The following is a 24,348-nucleotide window of genomic DNA, read 5'->3' as shown; positions in this document are numbered from 1 at the left end:
ATAGGAGGCATTTCTTTCAGAGCAGCCCTCATATAATGCCATATATGTACAGTAAGGAAATTAGTTGCTTATATTAGAAAGCTTTCCTGACAAATTACCACAATATTTTTGATACTGTAATAGTTTATATGGATGATATTATTTATCTTTCAAATGCAGACCTTATTTCCATAAAAACAAATTCTTATTTTTGCTACAAGAAACTCTTTGTTGTTCACAGTTTCTTGAAATGCAAATACTCATCCTTATCACCAGCATCACCACTATTCCAGTAAAGCAAACACAAGCACTTCTGTCCTGCTCTTCTAGCACATCCACATTCAATTATAGATTATTCAACTACTATGTGAACTAAAAAAATAGTTTATATTGTACTGAACTTGAACTCTGTCTTTCAAATGCAGAATCACAACAGTTTAGAGGTTCAAGCAGAAGTCACCTGGTGACATTTATGTTCATGTATTTTGGTCTAAGTGATTTCAAACACAGAATCATATAATGGTTCAGGCAGAAAGATACCTCTAGATATCATCCTGTCCAATCCCCTGCTCAACAAGGTCTATATAAAGCAGGTAGCCCACACATCTTTTTTAAATTAGCCAAGCCTTTCAGTTTTCTGTCCTTTGCAGACTTGCTGGGGGTACTTTGTCCCATCATTCAGATCCAGATGAAGATGCTGAAGGGGTGGATCTAGTTCTGACCAGTGGAGTACTTCACTGTTTTTCATAACTATCACCACACTCTAGACTAAGCCATTCAATCTATTTTCAATCCTTCTCACTGTCTTCTCACATAGTCAGTAAATCAACAGCTTATCTATTTTATGATGGGCAGTCTCAAAGGCCTTAGTGAAATTCAGGAAAACAATTTCCACTGCTCTGCCCTCATCCAGCAAGCCGCTCATTTCATCACAGAAGTTTATCAGATTGATGAAACATGACTTCTCATTGGTGAATCCCTATGGACTGCTCCTGATGATTTTCTTCTCCTTCCTGAGCCTGGAAATGTTTTTTTCCAGGATTATCTGCTCCATCACCTTCCCAAGGACCAAGAGGAGGCTGACCACCCTGCAGTTCCCTACATCGTAATTCTTGACATTCTTGAAGATACAAGTGACTTCCTCTCTTCCAGCCTTTGGGCACTTCTCCCAGTCATCATGTTCAAACAAAGATTATTGAGAGTAACCATCTTCCATCTCCCTCAGCATTTGTGGGTCCTTCCTTTGCAGTTATACATGTCTACTTCACTTGAGTGTTCCCTGTCCTGATCTACTTCCACCAAGTGTACGTCATCTTTTATCCCACCTTTCCTCCAGAGAGCTGGGATCTCTGAAGACTTGTCTTGCTCATGCAATCAAAATCAAGCAAAGAAGACATACAGCGCTTCAGCCTTTTCCACTTGCAACATTTTTCGTATCCTTGCTCATTTAGTACCTAAAACCATCCAATTTTAAAATAATTTTAAAAGAGCAGAAAAGGTGTTTGAGGAAAAAAAACCTACAACTACCATCTTCAGGATATTTTCCTCATCAGCAGTCTCCTCAAGCTACTATTGATTTTAACAAAAAACAGATAATGATGAAAGGGATTTACAAAATAATTTGTTGCCTATTGGGCTAGTGTTGAGATGATAATCAGGTGATGAGCTTTAAAAATGATTGATATTCAAAACTGCTCAGGGTCTAGATAAAAAGAGGAAGAGTCAGTGCACAGACAAAGTCGTGTAAAATGAGCTTCTAAAGGCAGATATTTGATTAATCAACCAGCCAGCATATTTATCCAGAGTAAGGCAATGGCATATCTCCAGTTAGATAAACTGGAAGGAGTCCAAAAAAAGTTCCCTGCAGTACACAATCTGCATTCATACTTGTGATGGAATATCCTCTGCTCTAGGAATATAGAGAAATGTTTTGGGAGAAGACATAGATCAAGCAAGAGATAGTTGTGAGAAGCTATCCAGTTTTGCCTTGTTTTGTTTTTTTAACTTAGAGGTGAAAAAGAAAGAAAGAAAAATTCATTGTAATGTGATTTCCTGGACAAATTTTCTTCAGAAGAAGGATGATCTAGTGTGATATTTCCTCTGAAAAGTGACAAAACCACTATTTCACTGTTTCCTGCAAACTTTTTTAATGTATGTCTTCTAGACATTTATTCTTCACGCATATGACAGTGTAGAAGTGGTGGCAAAAAGATACTAGCCTCTTGGGCTTAAATTGATTTTGATGCATTTTTGTTTATTTTGCTGTTGTAGTAAGAAAAACAGATGTAAAGCATGATAAACATACTAAGCCTGTGGTCATTTCTTCACATTTTCTTTGTGCTGGTTTGTTTGGTTGGTTGGTGTTTTTTTTTTTACTTAAAGAATCATATGATTGGCTCTGGCATCCTTCTGCCTGAGAAAGTGAGCAGCTGAAGTCAGATATGGAAAAAACTGTTAATAAAATGCGCTGTATAATTGATCCCTGAGTCACTCTGGTACCTGTAGAAACTTTTTTCTAAAGTCTCTTGAAAGTTTACTTCTGAAACATAACCTTATTTCCTAAACCTACCAACTCTGCCGGCTCATCATGCAAAAGTATTTCCAATCTTTCCTTTAGAATGATCAGAAAATAAATGCGTACTGTCAGTATAAGCTGTCAGTATGAACCATTTCTCAGCTGATTCATTCACATGACTCCTCTCACCCTTTGGAGCCTGAAGAGTACATTCTGAGGGAGATACCACCATACAACTGGTCTTTTGGTTGAGTTTGAATTCTGAAACTCAGCTCAGGCTGGAAATACTTTCTCTGTGTTTGCATGATGGAGATAGCCATTTTGTTCCAGCTTACTTTGTACAACTTCGTAAGAAGCAGCATTTCTGAGAATGGCTTTGATTTGATAGACTTTGCATGTGCAGTTAGCAAGCTCAGATATGACCCAGTAAACCAGACATTCCTTTGAAATTTTGGAAATTGAAAGAAAAAGGGTTGCCACAGAATATGAATATTCCACAGATGCCTACTGCAAATAGTGACAGATTTATACAGGGGCTTCTATATATGTGCCCCAAAACGAAACTCTAAGAGTTGAACAGTCTGAGCAAAACACACAAGATGGTCTTTAAAAGATGTCGCCTGAAACAGACTGTATACAGCCATGCTAATCAGTAAAATCAATGTACTATTAACATAGCATCATAATAAGAGCAAGAAGCAAAGTCTGCCAAGCTAACAAGAATTTATGCTTGTAATTGTGTCCCACATGTCTAATTTTGTAATTGTAAACCTAATTTTACTGCTTTACTTACAATGGAATGAGTCAATACCCCAGTTTTTAACGTAAGTGTTACAAATGTCCTCTAAGTGTGCATTAACTGTCTCACCTTAGTGATAGCACATAAAGGTTTGTCTGTCTTATCCTGTTTATCCACATTGATTGTTTTCATAGTGATTCTCCCCACTGCTCTGCTTCCCTATTAAGAATATGTGTGACAGACGACTTGTTGGCTGTAATTTCTTTGATAAAATAGACCTTCACCAGAAAATAGTGGTTTGTTAAAACTGAAATTTTCTAAGTTCACCAGTGTTAACACTATTATGAGAGATACTCACCAGAGAAAAAGCAGAATATCCATCCAAGTTATCACTCACAGCCTTTGCAATTAGGAAGAGCTATAAACTGTCTCATTTAAAATCTAAAATGGGTGAGAATAATGATGTAAATTATGCATTTAAATCTTTTCATGTTGGAAAGGCAATAAAATCGGGTATTTCAGTTCTTAGACAACTGTTGCAAATGCAGATGTTCTTGACAAATTTTTGAAAACTTTTATTTGGAAAAAAAGATTATTTGTTTTTTTAAGTCATATCAGTCTGGTTACAAAAGAAACTATGAAAATTTAGTTTAAAACTATGTGTTCTCAAGATTAGATACCATCTTAATTCAGGTGACTCGGCGTGACGTCAGTTCTCAATCAGACTATGCATCACTACATACTTTAACTGGAGGAAATATTTGCACAGGATCTTGTCATCTATCAGAGACATTGTATTTAACACATATCAGTGTTAGAATACCCACTGCCTCTTCTGAATTTGTGCTTCATAATCTATAAATTATTATCATGTAAAAATTTTTATTAAAATCTCGATAACATTCAGCAGCATGCTTTACAGTGCATGTAAAAATGTAGTAAAAAGCTAGTTAAAAACTATTCAGTTTTACTCTTTTATAGTGCTCATTATTTCATTAAGGCTTTGAATTTCATAGAATCATAGAATCATAGAATCACCAAGGTTAGAAAAGACCTAAAAAATCATCCAGTCCAACCGTTCACCTATTCCCAATAGCTCCCACTAAACCATGTCCCTCAACACAACCATCCAGTCTTTCCTTGAACACCCCCAGGCTCGGTGACTCCACCACCTCCCTGGGCAGTTCATTCCAATGTTTGCCACTGAGTTATGGCTTACATGAGCATATGTATATTAGATGTCTGTTTTTTTACTTTTTTTTTTTCTTCTTTTAATTTTTGTTCCTTGCAAAAAATTCCAGACTATAACATTGTTCCCATTCATATCCAGTTGAAAACAGTACATTACAAGTACTACAGATAGATTTCTGGATGTGATGTCATAGGTGTACTACTCAGGAGAAAAATAAGGAAAGAAAAAACAGATGAAAATGTGGCATCTCCAAAATAAACAGGCAAATGCTAAGGTTCTTCAGCTTAGATGTTCAGAAATATTTTAAATAATGAAATTAGATGTTTTATATTTTCACTTTATTAAACTATGAAAATTATGGCTGTTAGGAAACTACACACACGTTGATAAATACAGATTTTTCAGAAATCAAAAAATATTGTACACAATTTATCCAACTGTGTTTAGTGTATAGGGCATATGTAGTACAGTGGCATAATACACTTAGTGTCACATCCATAACACCTATCATTATTTCACGTAAAATTTTCATGAGCACTCAGAACAACGTGCAAATATAAGATTTATTGTTCAGAGTTCCTACATGGTAACTGTAAGAAATTAATGGCTCTTTCTGACAAACAAATGGTAGTGAAAGCTTTAATTCTATTCTAGCATTTGTCTTAACTTTTGGCAACTTTCTGCAATTATTAGCATCACTGCCATATCATTACTGAATGCTAAAGTGCCGCTGCTGCATATGTCAATAGAAGTTAAGAAACACAAAGACCATTTCCATCTTTTTCTGTATGTATGTCACTAATTCAGAGCAACATAACAAAAACTGGCAAAAGTTTGAGACTTACTTGATGTTGTTTCTAGAATAACCAAAGTAGATTTTTATCCTGTAAACTAGAGTGGTCTTTTTAAGACAGAAGATTCTCTAATGAGGGTGGTCTACTTCATAGGATTTCCTGCATCTAGAAGAATCTATCTTTGCTCTTTCCATTTGGGAAGTTAAAAGGCCAACACACAGGTGGTCAGGAAAGACTGGACTAACCTTTTCCAATTATGAACTAGCTGGGTCATTGGGAATGCCTGCCTGCTGACATACCTTATATCATGCAGGGTGACTGTTTGATGGCGAATGCACCACTACCCAAAGTAAATGTTTAGATATACATGAATTTTCATGAACGCCTAAGTGTATTGAAAGAATACACATTTCATACTGTATCTGTGTACTGTTGAATGATAGATTAATCAGTAAGGTATCTCTGGTCTAATGAAGATCATTTGGAGTTTCTGCATATTCTCAAAAGGAACTACAGAGTTGCATTTTATATTTCTTCCAACAGCCATCATGTGTTTTCAATAACAGCAGCAATCTGCAGGTGCAGTTATCTTTTGCAGTACATAAATTTTAAGGAGACTGAATTCTTTTTCTCCCCTAACAAAGACCTCTGAGACTTGCCTTGCAGTTGAGACCTTACCACTGAGGTATAACCTCTGACCTTCAATGCAACATGCAGCAGAAAAAAGCAAACTCCCTGGCCTATGCAGAACACCTGCCTCAAACATCTGCAAGCAACAAGCTGAGGATTTAATGAACTGGCCCGTGCCATGTGATTACAATAGCTCTGCAAAGGTTCTTAAGGAAGCCAAGATTAAAAGTAATCAGGAAAATAAGTTGACCTTCTACAGACTTGGTATGACAAAACATCATCGCTGATGTACCCTGTTAAAGACACCAGCCCACTTTCCTGTTGCATGCTATTCATGTGCTTATTGGTTTTATTCTTCCTTTTATGTTGGGATATCAGGTGGAGGGAAACTCCACTGCAAAAATGTGAAGAGAAAAATGCTAATTTGTTTTATTCATGACAGAGAACAACATCATTTTGGAGGTTCCTTAATTTGATTATAGGTGATTAAAATAAAACTCTATAGCACTGCACTGTTTTTTTTTCTAATCTGGAAAAGTTAATATAGACAGAATCATAAACAGAACGTGGGACCAATCAACATGGGAATTAGTATTTACATTTATTTAAGTTGCTGATTTCATGCTGCCTTAGAACACCTCTAGTAATATTGATGACTGCTTATACTGTGATTTGAAATTCCTGAAAAGATCATTTTTGCCTTAGAGACTGCACAATCCTGTATGCTGTAAGTCTCCACAGAGTCTAGTTGAAGTCCTACAGCACTGAATTGTCTGTCAAGTTTGCTGGGGACACCATTATGAGTAATATAATCTTTCCAGTTTCCAGCCGCCTTGTATCTCTTTTATTTTCATTTTTCCTGAAGTGAAAGCAGTATGTAATTATCCCATTTTGATTGCTTCAGAAGCATAGCTTCTTATTGGGAAAGCATTGTGCTGTGAAACACACAACATACCATTGATACACTTGTCAATCACTTCTTGCTACCTGCCAGAATATATATATGTGCATATAAAGAACCAAATGGAACTTACACTTATCAGTTCTGCACAACCATCTGCTCACAGAAGCTGGCTATGATCTGGGAGAATCTAGTGAGGTACGAGCTCTTTTTCTTAGTGTACTAAGCCTAGTAAATATGGCAGTCATGCCAAATTCTGAGTGGTACATCTCCTACTACAGTTAGTACTTCTGACTTGCTGAGAATCTACAATTCTACTTAGCTATTTAATGCATTGCAATTGGATCATTAACTGTTCCCACTTATCTGATTATTGCTGAGTTTATCTTCCCTGTTTGGCCACAACAATTTCTGTGCTTCTTTCTAAAGCAAAAAATGCACAACATAGTCCATGTCTTTCACTGTGGTAAGACTGATAATTCTCTCAGATTCCCAGGATTTTAAATGAGGAGAGCTTGCCTTGTGTTAGCCTGACTACTTGGAAATTGTGTTCCAAGTACTTTTGTACAATAAATTGCAGTGTTGCTCTCCAGTGCCTGGCCTTATTTCCTCAGATGCTATTTCTTTTTTTTTAAAGTAGGATTTATCCTACCATTCACTATAGTGCACACCTATATTGCTGGTTCCTTAATCATTCCAGGCCAGGAGATACGCTAAATACCTTGGATTTTCCTTTCTATTTAGATTCTAATTCAATCTCTTAAAACCCAATTAAAAGAGTTAGGAAAACACATGTAGGAGACTGTGGCCATCTTCCTCGAGATAAGCCCACACAAAAGACTGCTTCCTGGCCATCAGTCTGTGGCTTATCGTTTCCCCTGCCATTGTCCATCACTATTCTCCAGACATAGGATTTCTCAACCCTTGCCCAGGACTTGCTTGGACTTGTTCATCTGTGCCCCCAGCAAGCTTTGAGACAATGATGTAAAAGAATAATCTCTTACATCGTGATGTGACTACTAGATCTGAGATGTATTTGCAAGTATTTAAAATATCCCCCTCAATTTAATTTGAAAATGAGATACATTTGTTTTGAGTACTGACAACCTTTGGTGTCAGGGAAGAGGAAAATCTATAAAATAAAATTTTATTTAATTATATAACCTTTTACAAACTTTGCTTTCCAGTTCAGTTTTTAATGTACCAAATAGATATGGTTTCTTTAAATGTCCCTAAAGTTTTCTTCCTATTGTTCCATTGTAAGAATGATTCTAAGCTAATTACTTTGAAGGAAATATTGTGATTATGCAGGGATAGAAATGTCTGAGAAAAGACAAATTTACAGGTTCTCAGCTAATTTATTTCCAGGAAGTCTCTCTGCTAATGCCTCTCTTTCCTACCTTCCAACCAGATACAAAGTAAAATTTTTATAATGAAAATCCCAAGGAAAAACAACAGAAAGCCTATTCTTTCTAAAATGAATCTCAATTTTCATAGACATCTACAAGAATAAATAAGGAAGTGTGTTCATTCCAAAATACACAAAAAACAGTATCTCAAAAGTGTACAAACAATTTTAACCATGTCCACATCTGAGCAAAAAAAAAAAAAAGATATAAATACACACATACACTCATACACACACTTGTTGCTTTGAAAGTAATACCTCCAGCTTATTTCCATGGGAACTACAACAAATACAGAGAGCACACTAGCAGTATTTGATAGAGGAAATTCTTGGCTACAAAATATCAGTTTTCAACAATGTCACCACCATTTGTTATGCGTTTTCATCGGAGATGAACGAGAGCCTGCATACTACTCTCAAAAAAATCTGCATGGCCATCCAGAACATGGCTTGTCTTTCACATCTCTGTCACTACAGCTTAAACATACCATCCACCGCCTTACTCTACTGACATCACTCTTTTGTCTCCATAAACATTCAAAAAGCATCAGTGAATATGAACAGGTGCCATTTTTTTCAGCATGGAGAAATTCAATTCCATACCTTTGCTTTATCCACATTTTCATGTCAGACATCATTTTGTCAGACTGCCCCTCTGCTGCTATCTGCTGCACAGAATTCTATGATTCTATAATCTCAGTTTAGAAAGCACTGATTCTATAATCTCAGTTTAGAAAGCACTGATTCAACAGTGTTAACAGCCATGCCTCCTCTATCTCTGTGAATAAATGTGCTGCCTACATGATGCGTAACAGGTAAGATGGATTTATCTCTGTGACAAATTGCCCCTTCAACTACTTCAGTGTAAGCCTCAGGGAAATGGGAAACCAGAGTCTATTCTTAGGTTAGTTAGAGGTTTGCATAAGACACAGGAAAAGATCTAAAGTGGCTTTCATTACTAACAATGTTAAAAGTTTGGCAAAAAATAGGCTTCTAGGACTCTAAACATGGCCAGAAACAAGAACTTTCTAAATAAGGAATAAGGGAGTAAATAACTTCTCTAAAGCACTCAGACGACTAATTCTTTCCTTGAACAAAAAAATAACAAAACAAACAAACAAACAAAAATAACAACGTAGAATAACTATGCTGGCTGTCCAAAACACTTCTAGGAATACATGTAAGTTTCATACCAGCTATTTCATCTTCACTCATCAAGAAAGAAACCTTTCCCACATCCCACATGACAACTAAAGCACTGCTTTCTTTTCACTTGATTTTAAAAGCAATACTTTTAGCTTGTTTTAAAAGTGGAATACGTGGACAGAACCGACAGATATTCATTAGGGGATGGGCCTTGATGAATTCATCTACTGAGAAAGCAATGAGGAAGCCGCGTATGTGATTTCAAGGCCATTCTCAAAATTTTTCTTCAGTTTTGATAGCTCAAGTCTGAAAATGAAAGGAAAGCAAATGTCAACCATGTTTTCAGGAAGTGGAGGAAAGAAGACACGAGCATGTCAGCTTCACCTATTTCCCCTTGAAGATAATAGAGCAGATAATTCTAGAATCCATTCCCTGCACACAAAGGAGAAAAAAACCATTAGAAACAATTAGCATGAGTTCACCAAAGCAAAGTTATGCCTGACCAACCTGGCAATCTTCTGTAATTAAATCACCAGCCTGATGCACAAAGGGAGAGAAATGGATAATGTCTACATAGACTTCAGTAAGATCTTTGGCATTATCCCCCACAAGATCTGTATAGACTAGCTGATGAAATACAGGATGAATGAGTAGACAGGGAGATAGTTAGAAAACTGGTTGGACAGCAGAGTACCCCAGAGGTCAGTACTAGATTCAGTTTCGCTTAACATCTTCATCAATAATCTAAATGATGGGGCATATTACACATTCAGTATAAACACCAGTGACATGAACTGTGGAAAAGCTGATTTGCCAGAGGGCCACACAGACCTCCAGAAAGACTATAACAGCCTGGACAGGTGGGCTGACAAGAATCTCATTACTTCAATAAGTAGTGCAAAGCCCTGCACTTGGGAAGGAACAATCCCAGGCACCAGTATATGCTGGGAATTACCCACCTGGAAAGAAGCTCTACGGATGAAAGGACTTGGGAGCTCAGGTAAAGATCCAATTGAACAGGAGACGGCTATGTATCCTTGATGCTAAAGGATAGTGGTTTTCTTGCTTGCATTAGACATATGGCCAAGAAAGGTCAAGGTCAAGAAAGGTGATCCATCCTCCCTGCTCAATATTGGCAAGGCTACATCTGGAGTGCTGTACCTACTTCTAGGCCTCCCAGTAAAACAGACGAGGATCTACTGAACAAGACCAGCTTTGGGGCACCATGGTGATCAAGGTAATGAGGCACCTCTCCCGTGAGGAGAAGCTGAGGGTATAGGAACCATTCAACTTGGCGAAGAAGCTTTTGGGGATCATATAAATATCTATAAGCACCTGAATGGAGGGTACAAAAAAGACAGAGACAGACTCTTTTAAGTGGTTACCAGTGTCAAGGAATAATAAGCACAAAGTGGGACACTGGAGGGTCCTTCTGAACATCAAGAAACACTTCACATTGTGGGGAACGAAGCACTTGAGCAGTGCTAAGAGAGGTTGCAGAATCCCTTCTTTGGACAAATTCAGATGCTGCTTCTACATGGCCCTGGGCTGCATGCCCTTGCTTGAGCAAATTTATTGTAGATGAACTTCAGGAGTACCTTCCAGCCTTCACCATTCCATTATATTTTTTTTTCTCCTTTAGAAAATGTACAGATTAAAAGAGGACATTTACAGGTAAAGACTTTTTTAAGGAACTGTTACTGACATGACAAAAAAAAAAAAAAAAAGAAAAAAAAACCCTTTGTAGGCTTTACTTCAACAATTTACTTTTCTCAGCTTGCAATTTCTTAAGTTCTTTCAAAGGCATACCACATTAAGACAAGATAAATATTTCCTGCAGACTCCGATGATAGCAGTTTTCTGTAAAAATCATTCAGAATTGAAGGACTACATTGTGGAAAGTGTATAAAGCAATTAGCATATTGAATTGTTCTGAAAGCTGCTGGCACTGTTTAGAGATTAAGTTAGTCTTTGGCATTATTATTTGAGAGTTCTGAAGGGCAAATCTTAATGAAAAGTTATTGCATTAACAGTCTGCAAAAAAAAAAAAAAAAAAAAAAAAAGCTTATTTTATGAAGATGATTTAGTGGCAAGGGCAACAAAAATAATCCACTTCTGGTAAAGCAAAATGCTAGATATGCTTTATGCTGAGCTTTTGTACTTTAAAATACAACTTTGAATAAAAGCTAGTTCATTTGTGATCTTGGGAAATAACTGGACCTTTTCTTTTGGGAAAACAAAACAAAACAAACTCAAAACAGGTTCAAAATGCAGCTCTGAAAGATTTGGCAATTAAGTCTTGAAAGCAGTTTCAACGACTACCAATTCATGGAGACACCATCTCAGTCCTTCTCCTGGTTCTCTTATACTTTATTGTTGCTTTTTTTTTTTTTTCCTTGTAGTTTTTATGAACTTTTGCCTTTCTCTTGTATTCATCCAGAACAGAATTTTGAATTGTGTCACTTTTTAAGTTAGATGTGCAAGAAATATTTAGCAATCAGCAGGCCTCTCAGAGCACAGGGTATGAGTTCTTCTTACATGTTTTTTTTTTTTAATCAGGGCAATAGACATTAATATTTATTAATCTGTTTGTGAGGAAAACGCAAGTGAGTCATACTGAAGATCAGCATGTTTTTGCTTCCGATTTTGTTGTTTTTCTGCTAGCATGTAAAGCAGATCTCTAAATAGAAATAGATAATAAAGAAATAGAATTACACTTGCTTAATGTATGGAATATGGAATTGAAATGGAATTAAGCTTGTTTAAAGTAGCTTCTGAATTAAGAAGAGATTCATTACAATTCACAGGAGATTCATTACAGTACATTCACCGCAGACCTGGAGAATCTTTCTTCAGTTTACTCTTCAGATTCCAACAGAGGCTATCATCAGAAATACCAGTAGGCTTCAGTATCATCTGATCAGATAGTACTGCAAGGACAATGAAAACCAGTGTCCTTTAGGACAAGATATTTATTCTTAAGGTAACTTATGAATAAAAAATTTCCAGGGAACACAAAGATTAAAGCAGAGCTTATGATTTTTATTTGATATGTTGCCCTAGAACAACTTGGGACCCTAAGTTTGTAATATTTGTAAGACACACTATGAGTTCCTATTTCTTTTATTAATTTGTAGAAATTATTTTTGTGTAATCATTTGTCTTCTGTGAACTACTTTATTCCAGCAGCTCCTAGCTGCACACAGAAATTAACATTTTTTTCAGTGACTTTACTTTTTGCTATGATCGAGTCTGAAAACTGCCATTTTACTGAAAGTATTCTCTGTAATAAGAAGTTAGGTCCACTGATAAAACTGCTTAAGTAACACTGCATTTCAAAAATGCAAATGTAAATAAAATAAAGCAACACTCTATACAGATTTAAGACAAAAACAAAAATAACTCTATTCTTAATTTTATATTAGCTTTTCATTAATGTGGTAAAGTTGTGCTAGGAATAAGTATAGCAGGAAGAATCAAAGTAAAGATTAAATTAGACTGTTCTGAAGCAGCCTCAATCTTTTATAGATACATTCCAGGTGACTAATATCCCTGACTATTAAACAAAGCAAATATGGACCATTTGGAACTACTTGCAAAGCCTTTCATCATTTTCTTAAAAGAAATGTGTCCCAAACAGTTCAGTACATCATTCTCTGGAAACCATTTAGCTAATTTATAAAAACAAGACCACTGTTGAGAGTGTGGCCTGCATCTACCAGGCATAATTATGCTGCCTTATGTTTTGTTCATTCTGGAAACAATCAGCCACACACGTGCCAGAAATAATAGTTACTACGTGTTCAGAAAATACTCAAACACTGACACATATGCATCTCATTGACTAGCAAGGGAGTATAAACCTACCTCAGCAAGCATCATATTTTGATATTCGCATGATATTTTACTTGACAATTTAAGATAACTTTAATATCTAATGGATCATAGTTAAAAAATACTAGGGAGATTAAGCATAGGAGTAAGAAAAAGAGATCTGTGGTGAAAAGTGAAAGTGGTAGAGATAAGAAAAGTGGAAGACAGATGAATAGTTTTCTGCAGCAAATTCTCGGAGCAGCAGGAGATACCAAGCAGATTTCACAAACAAAATACAATCCCATTTCTACAAATTCAATATCATGTGCAGTTATAAAGTTTACTCAGCCCAAGAATAACTCTTAGAAAATAACAACAGGTTGTCTCAGAAGCACAGTCTATTTTCCTGAGGCCACTCATAGGATTCAACGCACAATTTCAGAAAATTTGATAGAATCAATTCTATAACAGTTCTTTTCATAAATTAACGTCACTGGTAGGATTCTTTCCCTGAAAGTCTCTAATAAGTCATTTTATTAAAATTTCTACTCGTTTTATCTTCTTCTAAAACTTTTATTTCCCAGAATTAATTCCCAGAATATTAACAGAATGAACTGGTGGGCATTGTCATAAGCATAGAAGAAAGAGCAGTGAAGAGCGTATCAATTAAATATAATTTGAAAGAATTTGTTGATACTTCAGCAATAGTTTACCTATGTGTGGACTATCTAGTGTTCTTTGGTCTTTAATCCCTTCAGTTTATTAAAATCTCAGCCCATGGTGGAACTGGAAGATACTTTGTCTCCACAGGTGATGTTGGAAAGTCACAACACACTAGCATTAACAACAAAAGTCATTCTTCTCTTTCCTATTCACAAAGTTCCTAAAAGGATGTACTCTCCAGCAACAAGATTGGCAGCAGGGCCTTCCTTCAGCATTTTGATGGGAGAAAAATCTGCCCTTGAAGTTCTTTGACTTAGTTTGACATAAGAAAAACTTCAGAAAAACTTCACAGAGCGTAATATATCAAAAGGGATGTAAATAAACATGTATGAACCAGATTTTGTAGGTGAACTAACCAGAAAAATTTAGTTTTATACTGATGCAATAGACAGAAAACAACTGACCTACCAGGGGCAGGGTACAGAAATTATTGTGTAGGGATCCGTGGATTTCCTTAACATAAAATCAATAGAAGTTCAGATTTGATCTCACAGGATGAAAAGATTAGTGCATCTGAGAAATATCAAAGTAAACAAGATTATGTATGGTGCATGTGATGCATAAAGTAATGTGGGTTAAGTATAAATGTGTTCTTTGCCAAATTAATTTAGTGGACCTGTTCTTTTGTTTTGAAATCAGAATAATCTATCATCAAATTCATCTTCTCTTTTGAAAATGTGTTATTACTAACTAGAGACCTCTGGTGCTCATCTGCTAAAATTCAGAAATGGTCAAATAGATTCCCAGAACCATGCCCAGGCAGTTTTTGAATATCTCCAAAGAGGAAGACTTCACAATGTTTGGTTACCTGCACAATAAATGTTTCTTGATATTCAGAGGTAACCTACTGTGTTCTAGTTCGGATCCATTGCCTCTTATGCTGTCAGTGGGCAACAGTGAAAAGAGCCTGGCTCTGTTGCCTTTGCACACTGCCTTCAAGTAGTTGACCCCACTTGTACCTCCTGTGGCTCTGAGCTCTGAAACTGACAAGCAGACAGCGATTTCTGTGATCATGAATTAAAGGCACAGAATGAAATTCGGGAAGAAATGACTGAGTTCAGTCTCCAGAAGTAACTTTAATTCTGACATTTCCTTCTTTTCAGGTATACAACTTTCGGACTTAAATATGTTTTAATAAGTTTTGGAGATGTCATGAAATGCTACATTTCTAACATGGTATAAAATTCAATCAGCATCTTAACTATTGTGCTCTCTTAAGTGCATCTGTTGCTAAGTGCTCTAACTAATTATATTTTTACATTAAAGATTATTTATTTTAGTATATATTACTATTTGAAAACCTTATGTATCTGATAAAATCTATTTCCAAAGTCTTCTATGATAACATAAGCAACAATAAATTTCCATCGTCTCAACTAGGAAATTAGCTTTGGGATCATGGCTAGGATAGAAACTGAAAAGAAATATCATCTTCACTTTGCAATTTACATTGTGCTTGTTTTAGTTGAGAAAGAAAAATAAAAGAAAAAGGTATTTATTGTTTAGTTACTATTGTGCATACATATACACACCCTTCTGATGTACATACATACTTGTAGATGCAGAGAAATATATAGGAACTATTTGTAGGTACAAGAAGCTTTTATGATAAGCAAAAGCTATCAGGCAGAATCTCTGACCTGGGTCAAGCTGACTAGGCAAAACTGATAGGTCACAAAGGTCAAGACCTCTTTCAATTAACCCCACACTGTGTGAATGGCATTAGGTAATTACTGTTTTAGATGTGCCAAGGTAGATGAATTGTGTATGCGTTAGCATTTAGGCATTAAAGTATTTACCAGTGAATTTTATTTCATATTGCTGCAGACCATTACCAGTAATATGGTAAATATTGATACTTAATACTTTTCCATAAATTTCATGTTTTAAGTAATAAATTACAATTATGGCCAAAATACTGTCATTGGACAAAATTTCCTTGAAGGCATCAGAATAAAGGGTAAACACAACCATTTCAAAAAAAAAAGGAGTGGCTACAGTCCCTTATCCAAAAAGCAGTCAAGTGAATGAATGGCAAAAATACTAACCTACGAGAAAAATATGGGTAGTCTTTAAAATCAGTAAGAGATAATGACCTTGAAAGAAATACGTATTATTGATGCATAAACTATAAATGTATTCAATCTGACATCAAGATTATGTTTTTTTGGCTAATCTGTCTACCCTTCCATCATTCATCAGCATCTTGATTTTACTTAAGAGACTATGTGCATGGTCATAATTCTTATGTTTATAAATATTTCTGAGCATTCCAACACAAAGGGTTTTTCACTGAATAAAAACTTAGAGGATCTTTTTATTCCTTGTTTGTAGCACCAATTAAGAAAATGTAATTTCCCTGCTACGTAAAGATAAGGGGAAAAAAAAGACTTTTTTGTAACAAATTAATGAAGTCTACAAAACGAAGTTCAACATGAGAACTGGAAAAGTAGGAAAGTTTTGAAAAATTTGTCTCTTCTCAGTTATCATACTGCACTTTGGGTGACAAATGGCTTTAAACTGTTAGATTGGTTCTTGATCTACTAGACTACATCTGGAATTTAAGTATGGTGTAGCTGCTGAGTATTCAGGACATGACTTTTAATTCTGACCAACCTTGACAAGACAGTTGTGCCTCCATAAGCAACACCTACATTTGTGTCATCCTGTCTTGAGTATTAAGTTGCAGAATCTCAATGCTACGTAATCTCAACATCAAACTACAACATTCAGCATTCTGTACACTAAGAAGAACAGGTTACTACAGTCTAATCACAATTGTATACTGAATTTCTCCCTCAGTGAAATCATTACAGCCTTTGAAAATTAGCATCCAATCTCTGAAGTTGCCTCTGCTCGGGATTGAGGTAACCCAGTAAATGGGTTCCTGGTTCTGAACTTGCCCACTAAAAAACAAGAACAGCTACAATGTAGGACGCTAGTTAGAAATATGCACCCTTCTTGCATAAGGAAAGAGCCCTAATTATAAGCAAAATTACACTACTGATGTTTGTGTCCTTCAATAACAGCAGTATGCCCAAAGGCCAGATAAAATAAAAGAGTAAAGTAAGAAGAGAAAATTCAGAGCAGGTGAATAAATGGCATTGCTCATGTAAGAGAAAAGTGGATATATGTAAGTAGTTGGAGGAAACCTGACCAAAGCTCATTAATGCTCAGGAACTTCAATATTATGTCACTCTCAATAGCATTGGGAACTGGCTGCCGTAGGTGATAGCACGATATTTTCGCTTTCAGAAAGAAAATATAATTCTTCATTGCTTTAGTGAAGTAACTGGTCCATAATGTCACATCCTTTAACAGCTATGTCAACTCTAATGAGTATAGGAACATTTGTAAACAGAGAATCTACATTTTAACTACAGAAGACTTTAGGTTTTGGATCTTTGTAATACAGTAAATTAGATAGAAAGCCTTATTATTAATAAGAACAATAAAGCCTTATGCTTGGCTCAGCTCCATTTCAGTTTCTCCATCTGTACGCAAACACCCAGCTCACAAAGGTAAAGTAGCACTGTAAAAAGGCCTCAGAAAACACCTACCTATCTATCATATTCTGATTTTTCATTTTCTTTCTCCTATACCTCAGCAAGCCACTGGCAGGAGAATGTGTTTTACATAAAAATCCATGGTTTCCAATATTTTTTTCACCTTAAAGTGCCAATTAATTCAAACCAAGCCTTTGTTTCAAAAAACTTTGAATTTTAATGTATCCAGGATGAAGAGGTTTATCAGTTGCCATAAATAGGAGGATCAACATAGAGGATTATCTGACAGAGCAGACATGTGTCTGGATGTCCACCATTTTGAGGAAGTATTCAAAAAATAAATTATTACCTTTCATAGGCTGAATATCTGCTTTTCTAAGGCCAGGTTTACTCCCTTGGAGTGAAGTACAGAGCTCCTCTGAATGATCCTTATTTTATCATTTTTAGATGAAGGATTCGATAAAGTAAAGAGAGAGGTATTGCATTCCCTGTGGGATCTTCAATTTGAGATGTTTAATGAGCTACACTGAAATAAAAAACTTCCCAAAACAGGGAAAGGAAGGGGTCCTTGCCAATGTTTTACTGGAAAGACTAATGATGCGGGATTATTGACCTCTTTTGACCTTTTGACCTTAGTTAACTACATCTTTTAAAAATACAATTTGGTCTATGTATTCTTTTCATGCAAATGAAAGTCGTTTTTTAACCCTGTGGTATTTATTCAACATTTATCAGTAGACAGAAAATAAAAGTTTTAGAAAAGGATGGTGTCATTATGAAGTCTATCTTCATTATAAAAGATGTTAATTGTTAGTCCTTTTTTCGGTTAGCATTATGAATAAATATATACATATATTCTTACTTTCACCTAAAGAATTATGTATTAAATTCAGTGGGAATTTTCATTACTGTATATGAGTATTTTGCAGATATTTTTGTTATTCATTTAAATGAAAATGGTACATACATAAGCATAAGATCTGGAAATTTAGAGACACAGTATTTTCTTTCATTTGATGTCCCAGGTTCTTGCTTATGACATAGGCTTTAATGACAGAGCACAAACTTCACGCCAGAATGAAAGTCTGAAAGCACCTTCGTAATGATCATAATTCAAGTCTGGTATTTACCTGTTCACTTAAATACTCATATTCTAACTGAGACAAAATTAGCACTTGCATGTACTTTTAAACCTCAGAATTAATCTGGAAATATGTAGCAAGATCTCTGTAAAACATTTTCCTTTTTTTGTTGGAAGTATGTCACAAAGAATATTTCTCTGCATACATTTCTATACACAAACACTGAGATTATCAATGTTCAGTCACTGCTAGTTTTTGCATTCTCTGTTCTGTACTGCTTCATTTGTGATGTCTCTCAAAACTAATCCCTTTTTTATAATATTGCAGTGTAATATTCCATTCAACTTTGTATTAATTATAGTATATGAATATACTGTCTTCTGCAATCTCAAGGTTACAATTTAAAAAAAAAATCTAAAATATGGGCAGTACAGCTAGAAACATTTCCATTCCAGTCCCACTGATTCACTGAGACTTGGCTTGTGGAATACTAAGCGGTAACAAGTTTTCCAGCTACTAAGTTAATTACAAAAAAATATTCAGGACACAGCCTTAACAATGCTTTGTTCTAAGATACTGCCAACACAAGCCTCAGCTACACTTGAGAATTTCAAAGACGTCAGAAACAACATTCTCTGCTTTCATTACAGTGTTGATAGCATCAGGGCTACTAGGGTTTGTGAACATTAACACAGTTAGTAGTTAGAGCTTTCTCAACTGTAGCAAAAGACATGCATGACACTAATAAAGTTTACTGCATTACAAGCATACAATACAAATCTATCATGTATTTTAGAGTAAAGCACAGACATAGTCTCAAGTCATCCTGAGATTTTATGTCACTTTATCTACTTCTGGATGAGAAGTAAATGCTAATTATCCCCAAATGGTTCTTGTGATCTAACCTGATGTTCAGTGGGGAAAGTAGATGAAGGAAGCATAATACTTCCACCTTTGCAAGTGTTGTATTCCAAAAAATAAAAAATAACAAAAAAAAAGGTTAAAAAAAGTGTTTTCAGATGTAAAGCGAGACAGAACATACTGTAGATCACAGCACAGTAACTACTGAGGGACCAAAGCATTCTTCCAGTCAAAGATCTGTTTACTGGCTAGAAGGAGCCAATTTGGGAAAGGTATTCAGCTCATCTCTATAAACAAAAACTGTTTATAATACCTTGACTTCATTAAACCGTTTGTGTAATTGTGTAATATTGTAATAAATACATTTCTTCCAGAAGTATTTCAAGGCAATGTCTGACCATTCATTGAATTAATAAAGAAAAATGAAATATGTAGGAAAAAAAAAAAAAAGGGGAAGAGGTAGGCATTTGCAAACATATTCTGATCAAAATGATTCTGGTTATTCTTTCAAAGTTAATTTGATTTATCTATGCAAAATTAATAAAAAAACAAAACAAAACACCAAACCTAAATACCCACCCTGCAGGTGTGCATGTTTAATACTGTTTAGTTTTGCTATGGAAACACAAACATTCAAGGGATGCAACCTTAGTAATTACACAGTACAGTGCAAGAATATGTCTGTGATGATTAATGCTGATCTATCAGTGTGCTGCTGTTTGAATTCATGACTTACAGTAAAGTTCTTCAGGATCTCTTCGCTACCAACAGCCTCTCTTTTGATAACAATATGTAGAAATAGAAAATGTGCAGGAGTATTTTTAAATTATATTCACATCACACAAACTGGTGCTGATTGTGTCAAACAGATTGCATAATAAGATATCAATAACTTCCCCGATTTTGTTTGTAGTATGCTTTCCCATTGCGTTAGAACTCCAATTTTAGTGTAATGAACTTTCTCCTACTACAAATTCTCTCCTCAGAATAAAACTGACGCGACATTTTTCTATTTTTTTTTTTTTTTTTCCATTTCTTTTACACTACGGCAGAAGATCCTGGAGTTAAAAGACACTTGGTGGCCTTTTCAAAACTCCTTAAAGCTTTACTTCTGAAGGAACCGTATTTGTCAACGTGATTGGTATAGTGCAGGAAAAGTTTTGTGAAAACCAGAAAGATTTAGCTTCCTCTTCAAATAGCAACTTAATTCTCCATAAAAACTCTTGTGAATCCCTCATACAATAGTAGAGCCTTCTGGCTCATTTTTATTTGGCCATCTATACTTCGTACAGTGCAATTTTCATTGATCTCAGTCAGAAAATTAGAATTTTTCCCCCTACATGTAGGCTAAAAATCTAGAAGAACAAACATAAGGCCATATCTCTAGAATAAAATCTTCTATCATTTCTCTTTTTCCTCTTTTCTATTTAACCAGCGTAACTTACAAGGTTAAATCCCAACCCCTTGCTTAAGCCTACTGTCCTAATAGCAGAGAACTAAATGAATAACCTGGGAGAAAAAGTATATCATACAAAAACAACTTAGGGGATTGTGATAATGGAAAATACAGCAATGACAGCAGAGTAGCATGCTCCTAGGCTACAGCAGGTGAGGACTTCTTCAAGTGCAAGAGCCATAGGCACAGAAGTAAAGGAATGAATCTGCTTCCCTTCAGAAGACCTAAAGTAGGCAGGGATCATCAGCAAGGGGGCCTTGCCTCCACTACCAACCCTTAAATGAGGTCTGGGAAGGGCTAGATCCTGGCTGCGCTCCTTCCAGTTAATCAGGAACATTGCATGCACCTGAACTCCCCTGGGCTGGCACTACGTTCCCACCAGGTGCTCAATCAATGTTTCAGGCCGTGACTTAGCATTTCTGCTACAGGGATGCTTCCAGAATTCAAGGTACAATGGTACAATAACTGATAAATGCTGTCTTATTCCCTATTTTTTCTTGTTTTTTTTTTTTGTTTTTTTTTTTTTTTTTGTTTTTTTCCTTCTTCTTCTTCTTCTTCTTCTTCCCCCTTTTCATTTCTTGGATTACAAAAAACAGCTTACAACAGAAACTGCAAATTTTACTGCTCTGGAAAGTATCTAGACCACCAAGCATTGTTGTTTGGAAGTACCATCATATTTTTAACACTGAGAAATAGTTCTTCTGTATTTCTCCTGAAGTAGGTGCAAAAATTCCATAAATATATTCTATAATTAATATTAGTTCATGATGGAATGAATTTCAGTGATCATACTTTGGTAATGTTCTGTAAAGGAGATTTGTTACTATACTTTATAACATCTAGACATATTTAATTGATTATATTGTAGTTCCATACAGAAATTTTACTACACTCAACACAAAATCAAATGTAGTAACAATCTTTTGCAACTAAAATAACTTTCGTAAGCAGTAGCAGTGATACTGCTCAAAGGTATTATCTGCCATTCTGTGAACATCGGTATCATTTTTTGAACACCAGTTTTATAACAGCAAGTTTGATTTCCAGTCTCATTTGTATGGTCTAATTAGTGAGTACAATTTTAGCATTTGACATGCATATCTTTTGCTACCCTCTTGATGAGTAACACAGAATCATGGGCTGGAAGGGACCTCTGGAGATCATCAAGTCCCACCTCCTGCTAACGCAGTTCCCTGCAGTATCCAAGCGGATCCAGAGAAGGAGATTCCACAACCTCTCTATCAGCTTGTTCCAGTGCTCTGTCACCTTCACAGTAACAAAGTTCTTTCTCTTGCTCTCATGAAAAGGCATTTAACAACACATTTTCAACTAGAAAGTTATTTTTCCTCACTTCTGCAGTTCATTTCCCAAGTGGTGGCAAGCATTCTATGAGCAGTGAGTGGTACATGATTGCAGTGATTTTTAAGCAAACTTATAAGACAAGCTTTTGTTTACCAAAATCATAGAGTGTGAATGTTTAGAAATACATATTTGCTTCTTTGTTTATTTTTTTGGAAGGGATGGCATGTCGTCACATGTATCTGGAAGCTTACTAAGCATATCTAAAGATATGAGTAATTCAAAGCATTTACATCAAAGCTCTAATTACTTTTTGCTGTTAAAGATTGTGTAGGTGAGCTTGGCAGATGTAAAGTCTTGCATTCAAAGCCAGAGGCAAATATGTTTACCTACAGGCTCGTTCTGTTCACGTTTTCATTAATTGCAAAGAATGTATTGCTTTAGGCTTACTTTATATTATAGATAACAATCAACTTCAGCAAAAATAAGAATTCTTTAAATCACTTATAGAGTTATCTTAGAAAAAAAAAAGCTGAAGAATCTTCTGGTCTCCATTCTGCTATGAAAAAAACTACTGCAGATTTCTCTCTTTTACAAGAGCTATGTTCTCACCTACTTAGCTGCTCAGCAGTGCTAATGGCAGTGATTCTCAAAGTTGTTCTGAACTGAGCGAAAGGGTTATGGGAAAGAGAAAAACTGAGTGAGGAATAAAGGGATACAAAAAGTATTTTTGCTTACCCATGGCTCTAGAGCACAGTGATTTTGTGTATAACTATGAAACTTCTGATCTTGAATGTCATATGCCTGCAGTGACCCATATTGTTCCCATTAACAGTAGCAGGCTGTCAGTTTCTCTGTTGGCTTCTTGGCTGTCTGTAGGAAAGGACTATGTAAAGAAAGGCATTTTTGTTTATGGAGTTCAGAGGTGAGGAACTAAGGAAATAAGGCAGAAAAGCAGAGAAAATAAAGTGTATGCAGTTAGTAGAACATTCAGGATGAAGAATAACCTTCGTTTCCTTCAGGACAGGAAGAACATAATGCTTTTAGAAGGCATCAAGCTCTCTAGAAATACATACTTTCTCATTTATCATACCCATTCTCATTCAACAGTTTGAAAATATCCTTACCATACCAAACCAAACTGTTCTCTTAGGGGAGTTAGAAACCCAGAAGTAAGGAGAAAGACAATACTCACGAAGATCATCTTGAACAGTATCATGGCATTTGGGGTTCCAGATGGTTTTGGTTTCAACTATGGAGAGTCATGCAGTTTGAAACTGACTTTTCTGAAAAAATTGTTAAAAAAAAAAAAAAAAAAAAGACTAGCAGAGCTTAGGAAGCTTCTAATTCCATATGATGCATAATGCTCATACAGGGAACAGTCCCTCCAGTTGGGATCAGCGTGCAGACACCCTGAAGTGCCTGTAAAACTGGTGAGTAATTAATACTAATGGTATAATTTACAGGTGAACCATTAAGGTACCTGTCAAATGTTCATAGTTGACAAAGTTCCCCTCACTGGATTTTCACAAACATTGGTGACTGATTCATTCTACCTTACACGGTACATTCCATGTAAGGTGGAATGAATCAGTCAATTTAACTATCTTAATTATACCCCTGCAAAATGTAGATGCCCAGCCAAATACTTTGTCAGGAATGGAAAGATCAGAAGGAAAGAAAGATCAAATTCTTCAGACTTTCCATAAGCATTAACTTTCTCAAATTCTAGGGCCCTGTTTGCCTGCATTAAAGATTATTCTATTTCACAAGTGAAAAACTCTTAAAGGATAAAAACCTCTGGCTGTGCTTGAAACAAAAAGGAAAATTTTCTCTTCTGTGATGAGTAAAAACCCAGGCCACATAGGACCAAGATCACAGTATCACTGCCTACCGCAGAAAGTTACAACAGGAAAGAAGCAGCAGCTCGGCAGGGTAATGTAAACATATACTAGGGAATTAAGGGTTGCATTTAAGGAATGAAGTTAATGTTTGGGGTAAGTGATGATTTTTTCTGGAAGTTCTTGGGAGGTCTTAAATGTATTGTGGGAGATCTTTGGTTTCTCAGGATCGCAGAGCTTCTGAATGCCCTCACACACACAGAAAAGCAATGCTATGCCCTATGTTGTTGTATGAAGAAGTAAATTTCTCATTAGGATCTGCTCTACATTTTCTCAGTGTTCGGGTGAAAGCAGTGTCGAAATGCCACTAAGGTCCTGACGGCTGCTTTCTTAGTAGGTGGCTGGATGGAAAAAACACATATCCTGTCTGCCCAAGAGACAGAAGTGGCAACACAAGGACAGC

The sequence above is a fragment of the Centrocercus urophasianus genome, unplaced genomic scaffold, assembly GCF_019232065.1.
Source record: "Centrocercus urophasianus isolate 14NV4802_14NV808 unplaced genomic scaffold, USGS_Curo_1.0 seq_12, whole genome shotgun sequence".
In the NCBI taxonomy this organism is placed as follows: Eukaryota; Metazoa; Chordata; class Aves; order Galliformes; family Phasianidae; genus Centrocercus; species Centrocercus urophasianus.
The sequence above is the reverse complement of the archived record's forward strand: the minus strand, read 5'-3'. Positions refer to the sequence as shown.